Below are 13,394 nucleotides of genomic sequence, written 5' to 3' on the forward strand. Positions count from 1 at the left end.
GTCCACTCCAGTCGATGTCTGGTGAAGAGATTGTGGATCTCTGGCATAGTCGGGAGACTTCCCGTAAGGACCCGCCGCTCCAAAGTAAGTGTCCGTTTCATGACTCCTTTGTCATTTAGAACTTTGCATCGGAATAGACTTGATACTGCCCGTCGACACACCACCTGTTGGGCTGGTCGGTAACCGGGGTGAGAGCACGAGTCGGTGAGCCGGGTGTGGATTCCTAATTGTCAGCCTGATCAGACGAGGCAGATTGTGCAGCGGTGGCGGGTGCAGGGACCTCAGCAGATCCGGAGGCTTCCTCCGACCACGAAACTCCTAAGGAGCCAGACACTCCTTTTTCATTGGTAGCTGACCCATAAGGTGTGCCGGTCAGTGTGCGCTCCTCATCAGACTGGAGTTAGTGACTACGCCGGACACCACCTTTTTAGGTGTGGCTCTGGCAGCACGTGCAGCTCGGGATGGGGTGGAAGTGCCTGGGGGCACATACTCGGGGTCACGCTCATCATCAGAGCCAATGCCCACGCTGGCAGACGGGGCGACAGACTTCGATCGCCCGCGTGCGTAGACTCGATCGTGTTTTTGTTCCATATTAGATAGTACTTGTAAAGATTCCATATTAGTACTACAAGCAGAAAACAAGACAAGCGAAACAACACAATATAAATAAAAAAGTTAAGATGTAATGACATTTCTATAGTAACAGTGAAACACGACGGACCAGGTGACAGCTCGTCGTTAATACGACGGACCTTAAAGGGGTTCGTCATGTCTTACTTAGACTATGTTTATATGGAGAACCCTGAAGGAAAGTCTGTGACAAGTATGACTGTATATGCTGGACGGACCGTCAGAGGTGTGACGGTCCGTCGTAGGTGTCCGTAAGAGGACACTTGAAAAAAAATATGGAGACCCTTAGGAGAGGGGTCTCAGACCGTCATAACAGTTATGCAGGACGGACCGTCGAGGGTATGACGGTCCGTCGTAGTTGTCCGTAAGAGGACACTTGGAAAAAGTATGGAGACACTTAAGAGAGCGGTCTCTGACCGTCATAACGGTTGTGCAGGACAGATGGTCGTGGGAATGACGGTCCGTGGGATGTGTGCGTTGGAGGACACTTAGAAAAAGTGACTCACCCTTACGAATAGGGTCGCTGACAACAAGAACGGTTTTTTTAGGACGGATCATCGCGATGGTCCGTCGCATGTGGCCATTGGTGGGCACTTAGAGAAATGTGAGAGACCCTTAGGAACAGGGTCTCTGACAACCAGAACGGTTGTGCAGGACGGACCATCGTGGGAACGACGGTCTATCTCAAGGGTTCGTTGGTCGACACTTTGAAAAGATTGGACAGTGGCGTGTTAGGGCTGTTGGAACGGACCCAATGACGGTCCGTCGTGGGTACGACGGTCCGTCATCGGGGTCTCGTTCTGTAACTCAGTGACAGAAATGGGGATGCCCCATTCATCCCCTATGACTCAAATAGAATTGTTAGTGTTTTAACCTACATTTGTCAAACCCAAATACCTAGTAAACTATAAATGCTAAATCACCTATTTCTAGAGTTTTAACACGACAATTTTTAGGATTCTCAACCTAGGTCAGACAGAATTTGTATTAAAGAATTAACTCATTAATAAGAACTAGGCTAGTACTAATTGATAAACAAAAACTGCAATATAAATGAGTAGAAATTAGAGACACATGCCTGAGAATTTGAGAAAAACAAGCGAGGAAGGTACTTGGTGATCAAGTAAAGAACCACAACGGCAGACTCCGACTAGTAGTTAGTGAATTTTAGGAATTGGGGAATTTGGGAGATTGATCGGTTGTAAGAGAGGGGGGTTATGAAATTGGAAGTTTAAAAGGGAGGGAAATGGGAGAAAGAGGGAAGTAATGGAGTGAAATGAAGGGGTGGGGGTTTTAAATGTTGAATTTCTAAAAATCCCCAGCCGGGTCGGGTCGGGTACGCTTCATTAATGACGCGACGTGTCCCCAACGACGGGCCGTCACAGCTGTGATGGTCCGTCGTTGGTTCTGTTGCGTGTGCCCTAGTTTGAAAATAATAAAAAGACGTACCTGGCACGACCGATTCATGCGACAGTCCATCACCGGCCCAACGGTCTGTCAATGTATCCGTTAGTGACTGCTGCAGAGTGATTTTCTGCGGAATTTCCTATTTATGTGCCTGCAAATTTCGAACCCATTAGTAGAAAACAATACAATTGCTAGAAAGGAAAACAATAAGTATTGGTTTGCCTCCCTACAAGCTACTTATTTAACGTCGCGGCACGACTGAGGACACTTGATTACTTAGCCTTCATCAAGACAGTATGACTCTATCATTTAATTCACCGATCCTGTATGCCCAAAATAGAGTTCTATTCGTTCTCCATTCACCTTAAACCTCACTCCCTCCTTGGTTTCTAACTCAACTGCTCCATGAAGGAATACTTGGGTAATCAAGTAAGGGTTAGTCCGTTTGGACTTGAGCTTGCTCGGAAGCCAACGCAACCTTGAACTGTCGAAATCCACCAAATCCCCAACCATAAACTCTCGTTTTTCACTTTTTAGGTCATTATCCTTCTTGATCTTTTCTTTATGGGATATGGTAGATACCGATTGGAGCTCACCACTCTGCCTCATGGACCTACAAATGTTAAAGGTGGCTTCTTCATTGTTCAACCAGAATTTCATCTGCCCCTTCTCCATATCAACTAAGGCTCTACCCGTAGCAAGGAATGGCCTCCCAAGAATAATAGGCACTTCAAAATCGACTTCACAATCAAGAATAACAAAATCTGCCGGAAATATGTACGACTCCACTTTTACTAGCACATCGTGGAGTATCCCAATAGGCGTTTCACTGTTCGATCAGCCATCATTAGCGGCATTGCAGTGGGCTTTGGATCACCCAAACCCACTTCTTGTAAATCGATAGGGGCATGAGACTTATGCTTGCCCCCAGATCACATAATTGCTTTCACAAAATGTAATGACCCGACTGTACAAGGAATAGTGAATGCACCCGGATCGTTTTTATTTTGTACAAGAGATCTTGTAGAAATAGCACAGCAATTCTGCATTCTATCATGATCCTCAAAAGTGACCGAGTTTTTCTTTGTAACCAGATCTTTCATAATCTTGGCATAACCGAGCATTTGTTCTAGAGCTTCTACCAAAGGGACATTGATAGAAAGCTGCTTCAAAATTGTTATAAAGCGCTAATATTTACCATCCTCGGTCTTTTTCACTAATTTCTGAGAAAAGGGGGTGGTCTAGGCTTTGTAATTACCTTTATAGGGACTTCTGCATCTTTTCCAGTGCTATTTTCTGCTTCACCACTACCCTCTACCACCTTTTCATTATCCTTTCTTACCTTTTCATCATTAGACGTCATAGGTGGGTCAATGGTTTGCTTACCACCCCGAGTAGTGATTGTCATACAGTGTGCATCATTTTTCGGATTTTGGAAAGTGTTGGTAGGAAGTGTGCCCGGTTGCCGTGTGTTCACAGTCGCAGATAATTGGTCCATTTGCAACTCGATCTGCTTAATCGATATTGCACGTGTATCGACTTTTTGCCCAATTCCCGCTAAATCAATCCTTAACTCTTTAATGTCCTCATCATTTTGAGCAACATATCCTCAACTCGCGCCATACTATCTCCACCATCCCTAGGAGTAAGATCACGATTTTGAGGAGGGACATTGGGCCCATTCCTATCATCTCTGTTACAGTAGTTACCCCTGATGAAGTTGTTGTCGCGGTTGTAGTTTCCATCTCGGACATAATGACCCTCACGTTTATAGTTACCATAGTTCCGACCTTGGTTCCAATTCTAATTATTAGAGCCTTGGGCACTTGGTCAGAAACCCCGCGTCTACTCGTTTACCGCATAGGAATTCTACGCATAATAGCATTCATCATTTGGTGGTGGTGGTTTAGACAAGTACTTAACTGCATTTATCTTTTCTGCACCCCAGTGATATGTTTTAATACCAACCCAAGCTCAGTTCTCATCTGAGCCATTTCTTCACGAATCTCATCTGTGGCTGGGTTGTGAGTGGACAACACTTCGAAGGTATTTCTCCCGGTATCTGACTTCCTAGTACTCCGCATTCATCTTTTAGATAGATTTCCGGCAAATAAAAAGAAACTTTCATAAAAATTAGTACAAAAAGGCTTTTGGACCTACTAAACATAAGGAAAAATCATTAAAAATACCGTGAAACCACGGTATATCAATGCTCTAAAAGAATGACATATGAATTCATGAAACTCATTGAATAAAGTGCTCATCATCTTTAAACAATGATACGAATCTACTACACTAAAGTAAGTAAGTAATGTGATTTATAGCATAATTAAAGGGGTATAAAGTAAGTAAGTGACAAGAATTGACTGTTAAAGGAAGTGAGACAAGTTTCACTTACACCTAAGCTACTATGTTAAAGGAATACTCACGTATGAAGGTGTTAGAAGGTGTAAGTAAGTCTAATTAACACCAAAGGATGATATGTAAGGAAAATTTACATTTCATTAATGTAAAGTAAGGATGACCAGTCATCAATAGAGTAAGTAAATCTCAATCTAAAAGCAAGCCTCCATAATGATTTAGTCCACACTACAAGATAAAGAAGAAATGAACATTCACGTAAAGGGGTGAGTAATTATGAAAAGCATATGTTCTAATGTAAATGAATGTGGTAACAACATGATAAGAGACTAATGTGAAAGATGAGAGCAATATCAAATGAGCCTAAATAAATGTTACCAAAACGTACTCACTTATGAGAGTGTTAAGTTAAAGAATAGACCAGTCTCTATGAACACTCTAATGAAAGTATTGAGATTAATGTATACTTAATACTAATAATGAGATGAGAACTCATCTATTGAGCTATGTTGTCCTCATACTAGCAGCCAGCTTCCATGATGTATGAGTTGAATATAGTGAAACTTTATACTGAGCACCGATAGGCTAGCTATGAGCGGTGATGCCTTCTTTCGGGAAGGGCGGAGGTTCACGTAACTCTCATGAGATGAGAATGTCCGGCATGTCGAGTATGGGTGTCCTCATATCTCCTTGTCTTTGAACCTATACTGTCAATATAGGGATCTAGTAGGGTTCAATTCCCTATGTATGCTAGCATGTTTTGGGTCACTTCGACTCATGATTGCACCTGTTTTCCAAGTGGGAATACACTGGATTTCATGATTCTTACATGATCTATGTTTGTTAAAGTTAAAGTTCAAAAAGAATGAATGAGGCTAGCCTCAAAGTATGAAAGATAATGAAAGGAATGATACCGAAGGTATTTGAGCAAGACAATCAGGAGGTGAAATCAGACTCAAGTAATGACATTAGGTCATTCTTGGTCATTGCACTTCATGATCCCGATGATAGTCTTAAACTTCATCCTAGGTATAGCTGGTGTTTACATCAGCCTACGAATGAATGATATGAATAATGCAAAGTACGAATGAACGAATGAGGCAAAATCTGTGTTTGATAAAGAAGGTCCTCGGGTTGAGGTCCCATTTGTTGGGGCCTCACTTGAGGTGTCTTAATGCTACATCAACGATTCCAAAGTATGGTGTATATGAAATGTATAATATATAAAACGTGAAATTAATGAAATCAATGTCATGATCAGTAGAGAATTGCTTATGAAAGGAACTGAATATATAATATAAAGAATGACGCACTATAAGGTAGGGAAATCATTCCTTAGTCCTTTAATTACTTACATCGATTCATTGTGGGTATGAGACTACAATGAATCATTGCACTATTAAGTAAAAAATAGGTCCAAATGAATTATTGAACTACACAACGAGAAGAAGAAAATAACTGAAAAATAATCCAAGTGTACAAAGAGGAGCTCTCGGCCTAAGAGGATCAAAAATCTCAAATCATTGCCCGAGTTTTTCTAAAATAATGTTGATGATACTTATGTCTCGTAATAATATATAAAATGATTTGTGTACTTTGAATGCATAAAAATACATCATATTCATACAAGAATTACAACTAACTATTTTGGAAAGTCTAGTGACTAGGCTTTCCATAAATAGCATGTTGTTTAGGAAGAGCTTTCTGTGATCATGCATAGCCTTATGTGTATGTGTGCATACACCCATACTTAGTACAAGTGGTGTACTAACCCCTACTATTTACTATTTTATAGATGCAGGTTAAGGTATAGATTGAGTACTCTTGCAAGGGTTTGAACGTCAGCGTTTCTCACAACCATTTGGTAGGTCCTCTTGATTTCGAGTATGCTACATTTTTATTTTAGCCTTAGTTTTAGAAAAAGCTAGTGGATGTTGTCCCTAGTGTTTCTTTGGTACATTCGTTTCGAAGATTTTGGTAATAAGGTCGTGTTTTGGAAACGTATTTATGATATATTCTTATTCTATATCAAATTGATTCATTTGATAGATGGTTGTTATATTTATGTTGAGGTTAGTATATGATGAATTCATGAAATGACTATATGAAGTCTATGTATACTTCATACGTTTAGAAGTTTTCAATTTTCCACTATAATTAACCATATGAATGTGATGAATGAATGTTGACGCTTGTTTGCGACCTCTAAGAGGCCAACGACGCCGGTTGCAATTTGGATTCCAGAATCCGCGTCGTTACATTCTCCTACCAAAGTTGATTCTAAGGTTCACTTGAGTGCTTGTGAAGCGACCTCCCATACAATCTTTTTCGAACACACTTATAAGATCCTTTAGATTACATAGGGTTAGATCATTATCACTTAACCCAATAACATTCATAGAATATGGCATTCTCTTCACAAAGGTTACCAAAAGACTTGCTGAAGTAAATAAAGAAAGGAATGTCCATGAATGACCTCGTCAAGATTACCTATGAAATCCATAAAACTTCCTTAGTTTGTATCATGTTTACCTAATCAACCAACTTCCCTAACTAGGGGTCATTCTGAAGACTTATTTAGGTAAGATACAAAGTGACCATTCTTGTGCCCACTTCACACCTTAACTAGACAACCTTTAATTATTCTAGATAAGTACATATTCATTTATCATGCTTTCTTAACTTAAGTTATTACATTCATTAGTTCATTTAAGACTCATTCATCACATAAGGACATCTAAGTAATGGTCTTGGAAAAGACCTAGGGACTCTCACTAACATCTTTAAAGCCTATTGTGCAATGTCTAGATAGAGTACCATACCACCACATAAACTTCATAGAACTTCTCCAAGACTAGTAGATATCCTATATGATGAAAATAGTCAATAACCGACATAGACCATGGTAGCAAAGCATGGAATCCGGAGTCGTAACCTACTCTGATGGAGGGTGTTCTACTTGCCAATGGTAGAAGTTTGACACATCCCATGTAGGAACATGGTTAAGGAATATGAAGGGCTTACTTTGTACTCTAGTCTTGTTCTTCACTAGAGCTACTTCCCAAGCCATACTCACTCGGTGCTAGACCTTTTTTTTCATAGAGTAATTTACATTAAAGGTTCATACAAAGGGTTTCATATCTTATTCATAACCCAATCACATTCACCCTACCAATAAGGTCCCCTAGGGATACCTTACAATGATGACAAAGATAGCTTAATGACTTTCCTATGGATGATATGATGTCGTTCCAGCCACCCAACCTTAGCTCCATCATTCATTAAAAAATGATACGACTTTCGACTTCAAGGTTCATAACCTTACAACTAGGTTCAAGGTTTCACTTAAAGGACCTTCTTAGAATCATTAAAGGTCTCATATCATTAATACATACAAGACTAAGAATCTTTAGCATTGTAAGTCAAGAAATCTCATATTCACATTCATACATTTATCAAGTAAGGGACGCAAGTCAACCACACAAGACACCAACACTTCACTTTAGCACATATTGCGTATCATTCTAGAAGAGCATAGGAATAACTAGTATCATCTTCAAGTTATGCTATACACTACTACAACATCATCAATATAACAATCATAGACTCATATAGTCAAATAAAATAATCATGCATCAACTCTTATATTACACACACAAAGACATAGTCATAGTCTAACATGATCAACTAATATCAATAGAAGAAACAAATACTTTCACATTACTCACATTTAGATAGATATGGTCATACTTCACATACAACACTACACAGAGTATCATGGTATATCAAGTAGTTTTTCGACAAGTCCATGATCATAATAATAATTAATGTAACACCGACGAGGCCACATAATTGCAAGTAAAGCACATAACACCGCCACCATAAATGAATCATACCAATCATAACATATTTCAAGAGCTACATTAAATAAATAAAGATAAATAGGGCAGCATACACCAATCCATTCTCATCACTTCGATCCAAATCTAAATCATCCAATTCAATACTATAAGGCCTTTACCCATGGAAATAATCAACAATTCAATACAAAAACTATAACACCCAATGAATCTATGTCAATTCAATAAGGATTTATCAATCTAATACAACCTATACATAAATTGAATAAAATTCTTACATCATTCAAATAGCTCATAGGAAACTACAATAGAATTCATAAGCATTAAGACAATATTACTTAAGCCATAAAGTAGTCAATAACTAGGGTTCATCAATTACATGGGTTCATAGGTTAATTGAGTTAAAATAATCTAATTAACAACAATTCAATCAATATTAAATTATTTAAAACCTTTAATGCAAGAACCCATGGATATATTATATAATTGGACAAGGTCTTCTTTGGAAAACATTAGAGAACTCTTGAAATTTGCTCCTTGATGAGTAGAGTTTCAAGGATCATAAATCATACCTCAATGATGTTAATCCACCAATTTGATGAACAATCACCATTTAATGAATAGAGTTTCAAGGATCAAAAATCATATATCAATGATGTTAATCCACCAATTTGATGAAGAATCACCACTTAAATGTCCAATCCAAACTCTTCCTTGAGTTTTTGTTTCAATGGAGTTCTAGAGAAATTCTAAGATATTTTGGGTTTTGATTTTAAAGAATTAATTCATCTAGGCAATTAGGACTTATAAACCCACTAAAAATACCTAAAATACCCCTAAGTAACTGCTCTTTCCCATATATTGATGTTGGGTGAATTTACATATTCACCCTTCAACTTAACAGTGAATTGCACATATTGCAGTCACCATCGATCGGACGTCAGTCCCTTGACGGGCCGTCCTGTCCTCCATAGATTGGATCAGAGCCTGAAATATGGAATCTTATCTCCTTAGGATAATTACCCATCGACTTCATCCACCTACCGGGCGTCGACCAGGCTATTGGCCGTTGTTTGACATTCGTAGGTGCGACTTCCTTGGGCATTTTTGGCCACAAACATAAGTCCTTCTTGAACGACCCTTTGATGCTCCTTGTGGATGTTTTGCCAAACGTTTTCCAATCCTAATATGTTGATATACAAATTAGGACCTACCATATCAATTTCATCCAAAATGAACACGTAAAACTTGACGAAACATACCAAGACACACAAGGTCATTTTCAAGGCAAACCTTATGAACATCATGGACGTTTTTGGACGTCAGGCCTCCAAACTTCATGAAAATTGAGACACTCCCTATAAACACGATAAAAATCATATAAGGACCTCATTAACTCATGAAACATACATATCGGAAAATAACAATACATGAGGCACATAGGTGACTAGTCGTCGAACGTCTTGGTCGTCCCTTGACGTTTGACTTCCAATGCACCTAAAACTCTAGACACTTCCTCAATACCAAATTATAAACCATTTTATGACCTTAGACCCTCATCACAAACATGTTAGGATATAGATTTACCTAAGTCATTTTTGAGGTATCACACTACCATTTTTCCAATGATTATACCATACTTTGAGCAACACCTTTCAATTGCTAAGTCGCTAACTCATCTTTCTCTACCAAAGTCACTCCCATGATATCCACTAAATTTGAAACCTCATCCACATATTTTTAAGGATCCTCTTCGAGTTTTGATCCATGAAATTCAAGAGGATTTATCCTAGAAAAGTTTCTAACTCTTGAAGGTAGGGAATTGACATTAGGGTTCAAGTGACAAATTAACTCTCTTTTGGATTTAGCTATCATAGCTTGTCTGTTACAAGCCTTCTACTATCATCTATGTGGGACAAACCCCTAAACCATGTGTAATGTCGAAACCAAAAAAATTACATAGAATAAATAAAACTCAAAATGGAATTACCCTCGATAAATGATGACTCACCTATTCAAGTCTAGTAGCAGAGCAATCAAACTATCCATGACTAGACGGAGGCGCGTCAGATCCTATATTTCATAAACAATATAGGCACATTATGCTTCAAGACTTTTAGTGTATATATCGAATTAAATAAAGCACTCTTTTATATTTCGGTGTTCAACATGTCACATAGAAAAATAAAATTTAAATATAGCCAAAAAGGATTGATGTCAGTCTTTTTTAAAGAGATTAGAGAAGAATAAGTTCATTCTTCTATAAACATGGAGTATCTGACATAATTTTATCACAACAATAAGTCTTCAAATGGGAATATACAAAGAAATAATAGAACATCTATAATCTCCATATTACTTAAAAGTAAAAGTCACTATAAATGTTTGAAATATTAACCTATAAACCCATAAACATAACCAAGGTGATGATTCTAGTGTTGATATTTCGTCAAGAAAACATAGATTTAGATGTTGAATGTGACCCTGAAAAAAAATTACACATATAGATCATGGGGTTGTATAGTGACTTTTACTCTTGGTGATGCTTATAAGGACATCCTCAGTTATTCATTCAAACCCAATACCCCTGCTACATCCAATTCATCTGAAGGTTCAACAATCATCATTGAAATCAAGGGGAATATGCAAATATGAGCTTTAAGAAAATGTGTTCAAATTGTGCTCACTCAAACTTTCTTTGTTCCACTAATTCAAGCTTCTCAAAATGTATGTCAACACTAATTGGATCTTCCAAATGATCTGCAACATCATATATGTTCCTTTTGCTCAAGGTATTGACAACCCATAGAAATTCATGTGGTGCAAAAAGATGAGCAAAAAGGTTTGTAATTTTACAAATTTCACTACCACAAAATATTACTGGTAGATATTTTTTATTTTGAATAACGATATTAATAATCTTTAGAATTCGTTATATTATGTGTATATAGGTTAAACTCTGTAACATTTTTAACTTATATGCAATCGTGTAAAATGTTTTTGGCTCTATCAAATCTCTAAGAAATGTCTATCGGTAAATAAGTTACACTCATAATATTGAAAATAAGATAGATTACCTACTAGAAAAAATAAAGGTTACCTACTATCAGTGTGTATATATAGCTTAAACTTGATTTTAATTTATTTAAGGTGAGAAAATATTAAATCATCGATAAAATGATCACTTTTTCTCCATAATTAGTCATGATTGCAACTTTTTACATAAAAGAAGCTGTCAAACTTTATTTTCTATATTTAAAAAACTAAGATATATTTGAAAGATAAAGATAAAAGGTCTTCAAAAATTATTAATAATCCATAGAGGATTTTATTTTATTCTGAAAAAAAAAAAACAAAAAAGTATCGGACTCACCTAGACAATAAGTTTTTACTGAATACACATAGAGAATTAAAATTGTTGAAAGAACACTTTTTTTTGTGTTTGTGCATATTAAAAAGATTATACTCTTCTCATGCTAGATCTAATATATTTCACAATGCTGGACTATGCTAGATATGGAATGGAATTCAATACTTAATTTAGAAATTAAGAATTTCTTAAATACATACCATTTAAGTTTATATTATTTCTAATATATTTATTAATTAAAGGGATTCCTTTTATTTCGATTTTTTATAGAAGTGCATAAAAATTCCTAGACCATCCAGGAGAATTTATTTACAACTATAATACATAGATATCATTTCTGAATAAATCAACAATCGAGAGAACACATCAAGGAAAGATAATATATAATTGAGATTCTATCAAAACCGTAAGACGTATACCTCAAGATTTTCTTGCATGACTTGAGGGATGTCCCTTAAGATTTTTGTATAATTTTATAGTGTAAGAATACAATAAGTTGTCTAAAATATATATTACACTAATGTCTTGTTAATATCAATTATAATAAATGGACAACATGGAAAAATTCATATTTACTTTGACTTCAAAATTATTTTTTTCATATATTTGTTTCAAGAAATTAATTTATAAATCCCACATTTTATATGTAGATATGTTTTTCTCTTTCGAAGATATTTTCCACTTAACAAAATTCTGATATTCCCGAATATTTATAGTGTTTCTTTTAACACCCAATCAACTTGACTTTGAATATATTTATAATATGAACCAATTTACTTAAATTGGTCATTTGACATCTCAATATCACAGATTCTTTAATTACATATATTTACTGAATATTTTATGATCAATATAAGAGATAAAAAGATCCCTGTTTATTCAATGCTTAGGACATAAAACTATTTAGACATAATTTTTGTGATCCAAAATTTGAAGGACCGTGAAGAAACTTACCCTCAATTATGTAAAAGTTTAGAAAATATAAACTAATCACCTCATACTCCTAGGAATCTCCAACCCTACCCTCTATTTTACTCTTTTAATGTATAATACTCTTTTTTTTTCTGTGGACAATAAACTCCAAACCAATTCACTATTTTATCCTCTTAAAATAATTCTCTTTCCTCTCCTAAATATTATATTATTATGCATATTTAAACCCTCCCCCCCTATTTTATAATGTATTCAATTTTTTCTGCAAATAATCACTCTATAATCCATATAATCTTCATGTGATATAAATTAATATTCTTTACAAATTCTTCATTTGATTAAAAAAAATTTCATTCTACATAACATAAATGCAACTAATATTATAATACATATTGGCAAACAATTCATTCAAAGTGAAAATATTAATGTGTTGCAATTATATAATCAATATTACATTATCGTAAAAATTATTTTAAATTTCACATAAATATTCAAATTTCTTAACTGCTACGTTTTTCCCATAAATGCTTTATCAATGAATTATGGAGTTCAAAATGAGAATTTTTTTTGTTCTCATTTTTTTAGTTGAAGCTAAACAGTTTTTTTAAAATTAAAGATTGTATCTTGTATCCAATTATTTTGTATATGTCATGACCGTGGAGCATCCCCTAGACATAACCGGCGGCGTCTTTCTCGAAGATGACTAAGATTATCCTCTTACCATTCAACTTTACATTTCATAGGTCTAAAAGTGCGGAAAATGTAAAAGTTTTCTTACATATTGAGGTTTACATAGACCTAACTCTTACTTCATATATATATATATATATATA

This window comes from Solanum pennellii, chromosome 5 (assembly GCF_001406875.1).
Source record: "Solanum pennellii chromosome 5, SPENNV200".
Classification (NCBI taxonomy): Eukaryota; Viridiplantae; Streptophyta; class Magnoliopsida; order Solanales; family Solanaceae; genus Solanum; species Solanum pennellii.